Here is a 4,837-nt window from a genome sequence, read left to right on the forward strand (position 1 = left end):
TCCCGGTCCCAGGAGCGTCCTTGCTGTTCCTCCAACACACCAGTCTCTGCCCTGCCTCAGGGCCTTTGCACTGGCTACTTCCTCTGTTGAGTGTTCCTTCTCCAGACCTCTGTATGTCCACCTCCTTCCCACTGCTGGAATTTCTCCTTACATGAACCTCCTCACAGAAGCTTGCCCTGTCCACCCACAGTAAAATAGTCCTTTTCTCTAGTATCGCCCTGTTTTAACTGTCTGCCTCACTTTTCACCATCTGTGATAATCTTGCTTTATAATTTGCTTAAACTTTTATCACCCCACTCAGTTCTTACTCTAAGAGCCACTAGAACTGCCGTCTCCCTGGAACCGTGCCTGGCGTGTAGGAGGTGCTCAGTAGATACCTGTTGACTGAATGAGCAAGCGGAGATGGACTCTCACTCCTGAGTGAGGCAGCCCGTTGCATTTTGGGAAACTTCCATTGATTAGAACTAACCAGAGATGGCAGGGAGAGGTTTTGTTTCAGGTACCAGGGCCAATTGGTGGGTAGTGGCTGCCTGGATTGAGAAAGGATTTGTTATCACAGTTGACCTCTGTAGGAGAGAGAGAGAGAGAGAGAGAGAGAGAGCAGTGATTGATTAGTAATGTCTGCCGTGGGCATTAAGGCACCAATAGCGGTATGTGTGCCACATATCTGCCAAACCTGGGTTAGACTGGAAGCCTCCTTGAAAGACGTAGGGGCTTCTTATCCTCCTCTGTAACTCGAGTGCCTGTCACGTGCTAGGTGCTTGGTCATGACTGATGTGGGCTGTCCGCCCGCTGGGAATTGTTCAGCTTTGAGGCTCCCGCTCCTGAAGAGACAGGAGAAAACACCAAAGCCAGTGGCTTTCCATCTTTTTTAAACCTGCAGTGTTCCTTCTTCAAGGGACATCTTACATATCCTGGCATATGTTAGCAGACAAAAGCAAAGCTGCTCCGGCTGAAGCTGGGTTTGGGGCTTAGAGCCTCAGCTGGCTGCACCCCCACCTCCAGAGACAATCCTGGGACACCTTCAAGGGACCTAATGGCTCCCCAGAACCCAGTCTGAGGCCATGGGTGAGGAAACCAAGGTCCAGAGAGGGGAAATGACTTACCCAAGGTCACACGGCAACTCAGAACTGCAAACGGAGGTGCCATCCCAGGGACTCCCAGTTTAGTGCTCTGTCACCTCTCCAGGGTCTCGATGGGGCAGGCAGCCTCGGCTTTGGGCTGGGCCTGGAGGCCAGGAACCGACATGCCTCATGTCCTTGAGGCTGGGTGGACACCTGAGCCACCTCCTCCCAGACCCTGGGAGAGGAGCTCCCGCCCCTCCCAAAAGGGGTTTATCGTGCTCCGGAGCCCCTGGCCGCGGCATTGAAAACAGCTCCCTCTCCCTGACTGCTTTATTAATTAAAGCATTTCCCCTCCTCGGTAGCAGCTGCATGGAAAGAGCTCAGGGAATGTTTAATTCATCGGTTCAGAGCTGGTGCCCCCCACACCCCCCAGCACCTCCTTCCTTCAAAGCGCTTTCCTGGGAAACCCTCCCAGCACCAGGGCTGTTTCCCTGCTTCTCCCGGAGCCACCGAGCTGCCTTTCCGCTGGCTTCTCCCTCCGCCAGCGGAAGGTGATTTGTTATTCAGCTCGAGAAATCTATTAGGAACGAGCGAGGCTGGGTGCAAGCCCAGGTTCTCCGACTGGAGACGGTTTCAAAGGCCACAATTTGTCGAATTACTACATGAGTATTTAATGGTCATCTTCCTCGGCCGTTTAGAGGCAAAAAAATGAGGGTGTTGATTACCCAGCGATGCCAATCCGAGGCCCTGCCTTCCCAAGGTGGGGCGGGGTGCTGCGGGCTTGGGGCTGTCTCTAGGAGGGAACCTGGGGGAACAGCATCTGGGGGGCCCCCTGTCCTCTTTACAGCTGTGGTCAGTGGAATGAAAGGACCATGTCACCCACGGGTGACTGCAGGCCCATCTCCACCAGGGCCGTGTGGGACCGGTGAACAGGTGACTAGCTTAGGTGGGAGCTTCTAGCTTAGGGGGGAGTCCCCCACTCCCCCAGGATGGGCCTGCACATGTGCCGGAGCTGCCACCCAGTTTCCTGGGAGACCCAGTTTGGACTTGGCGGTTGGATCTGTACAAACCCTCATGACGGGGAGCAGCGAGCCCCTTTTCCTCCTCTCGTTGGCCTTGTGGGTGGGAGCGATGTGTGTGGCCTTGGTCAGTCTGTCTCCTCACTTGTCCCCTCCCTGAACCCCCGGGGGCTCCTGTGCACAACCCCTTCCATGAATGTGTCCCGGGTCACATCCAATTCCTCTTCCTCTCCCACCCAGGGGAGCCCAACAGGACGTGGCGACATCATGTCGCCCGAATGTGTAACAAGGAGCAGATGCTGAGCAAACTCGGGGACTTCAGGGTGTCAGGAGCCGAATATCTGGGCACGTCTCACCAGGGACGGGGACACAGCAAGAACCTCAACCCTGGGCTCAGGATCCCCCAATCGGCCAGCCTGGGCCCCTCGCTGAGTAATTCGCCCAGCAGCTGGCCCTGCGCCCTGGAAACACTGGGACATGTTAACTAGACATGGGAGAAACGGCGGTAAGAGGAAACCGCCCACCCAGCATGCAGGCGCCGTGTGAAGCAGCCAGCGGCGGCGGCTCACTGACTTCTCAGCCAGCTCTGGGAGTGGGGGCCATTTCGTGGACGAGTAAACTGAGGCGGGTTGAGAGTATGTACCTGCTCGGAGGTGCGCAGTATCGGGTGGTGTCTGGATTTGCACTGGGTCTGTCTGTCCCCATGTCCACACCGCCCCCAGGGATGGCTACCTTAGACCCAGCAGGGCAGCTTTGGGTCGACTCCTGCCACACCGGGAGGCCGAGGGAGCAGGCCTGGTGTTGGAGGAGGGGCGAGGAGGTCAGCGTGGCTGCAGCAGAGAGGAGAGGGGACGGCAGGGGAGGTGAGGCAGGTCAGGAGGGGCCCAGAAGTCTTCAGAAGGACTCTGGCTTCACCCTGAGGGAGGTGGGGGCAGTGAGAGATCCAGGGGCGGTGCTGACGTGCTGCCTGCCACGGGCAGTGCCTGCTAAAAATTAGTTATTTGTTATTCCTTATAATGGCTACTTTTTTTGTAATGGGGCCGAGCGGGGTCCTGGTGCCGCCTTGGAGAGATACTCCCTCCTGCTCTGGAAACAGCTGGACGCTGGCCCCACAGCGAGGGAGCTTCCTCCTGGCCTTGCGGTGGGAGACTGCTCCTTCGTGCTGCTTCCCACTGAGAACAGCGGCTTCGGTCAAATGCGGGCTCCCTTCCCTGGGCAGGAAGGGGGGGAAAGTAGGAGAAGAAGGGGGAAGAGAGGAGGAAGCGGGAAGGAGAGAGAGGAGGAGGAGTGGGAGGGCTCAGGGAGGGGTGATAAGGGAAGAGGCTGGAGGGTGCAGGGCGGGGCGCGCTCTCTGGGGGTCAGAAGGTCAGTCAGCCCCTCCGCTGGGGGATCCCCACGCGGCTCTCTCCCAAGGGGGCTCTGCCAGGAGCCTCAAGCAGCGGTTATTTTGGGTGGCAGCGTGATTGGGAGCTTGGAAAGCAGAAAATTGAGTGGTGATTAAGGTCGTAATAAGTTGACAACATCAAATATCATTACCCCTAGAACATGCAAATGATCCCTTCTTTACCCGGGATTTGCCATGCAAATACCAATTAGCAGCAAAAGTGTTTGCCTAGCTAGGGGGGAGGCCGTTCTCCTGCCAACGCCCCTCTCACCGCCCCTGCAAGAGGGTAAACAAGTGGGAGGGGCCCTGTGCCTGAATGTCACCATCAGGAGACGTGAGAATCCACAGGGGAGACGCTGATCCCAGGGAAGGTGCCAGAAACTCTGGCCTCCACCTCCCCTGCCGCAGGCTCTGCCTCGACACTGGGCAGTGCTAGAAGCTTCTTGGGGCCAGCCTCTGCCCCATGTCTGTCCCGGCCATGGCTCACGGTGCAGCCTTTGCAGCCGGAGCATCCCCACTCTGTCGACAGCTCATTGTCTGCGACTGGGAGCTCATAGCTGGTGCTGCCCGCAGAGGAGGGATCTGCCAGGAGACACGTGGCCCCAGGAGCTGGCACTGCTGTGTCTTGGGGACTGACCTCTGAAGAGGCCGGGCAGAGGGATCGGGGTCACTGGATAGGCGCCCCCGGCGTTTCCTTCTCTCGCCAGGTATTTACACCTGGTCTGATGCAGAGGCTCCGGCACTCACACTTGGTGAACGGGGCACAGTCCTGCCCGCACAGGGCTTCCGGTCTCACTTGTCAGGAAGAAGTAACTACGGCCACAGACAGCGCACGATGAGGTGAACGGTCAGCGGTGCCAACAGGAGCATCTTCGGCTCTTTGCAGAGATGAACTTGCCTTTTGCTGTGGTGGCATGAGGAGGTGGCACAGTTTGGGTGGAGCCTTGAAGGAGGAGTAAGTGGAGAGTGGAGAGGGAGGGCATTCTTGGTGGGAAGGATGGTGGGAAGGATGGTGGGAAGGGACCCAGGAGAAAGATTTAGAGGTTGGAAGATGCATGCTGTGCTCTAGGGTCAGTGAGTCTGCCATCCATCCTGTCCAGCCATGCAACTGTCCAGCCCTAACCCACCCATCCAACCCATTATCCAACCCACCAAACCAACTCACCCATCTAACCCACCAAACCAACCCACCCAACCAACCCACCCATCTAACCCACCAAACCAATGCACCCAACCAACTCACCCATCCAACCCACCCATGCAACCCACCCAACCAACCCACCCATCCAATCCACCAAACCAACCCACCAATCCAACCCACTATCCAACCTACCCATCCAACCCACCCATCCAGCCCACCAAACCCCCCC

General features: G+C 57.5%; 1 long non-coding RNA gene across 1 annotated transcript; it reads right to left on the reverse strand.

Annotated features, from left to right (window-relative positions):
- Positions 1-505: 505 nt before the first annotated feature.
- On the reverse strand, positions 506-1,240 carry LOC102242466. The gene is made up of 3 exons (XR_314004.2): positions 1,107-1,240; positions 677-824; positions 506-566 (listed from the first exon to the last, which is right to left on the reverse strand). It is a non-coding gene; the product is annotated as an uncharacterized LOC102242466 (long non-coding RNA).
- Between the last annotated feature and the right edge of the window lie 3,597 nt (positions 1,241-4,837).

This window comes from Myotis brandtii, unplaced genomic scaffold (genome assembly GCF_000412655.1).
Source record: "Myotis brandtii unplaced genomic scaffold, ASM41265v1 scaffold410, whole genome shotgun sequence".
Lineage (NCBI taxonomy): Eukaryota > Metazoa > Chordata > Mammalia > Chiroptera > Vespertilionidae > Myotis > Myotis brandtii.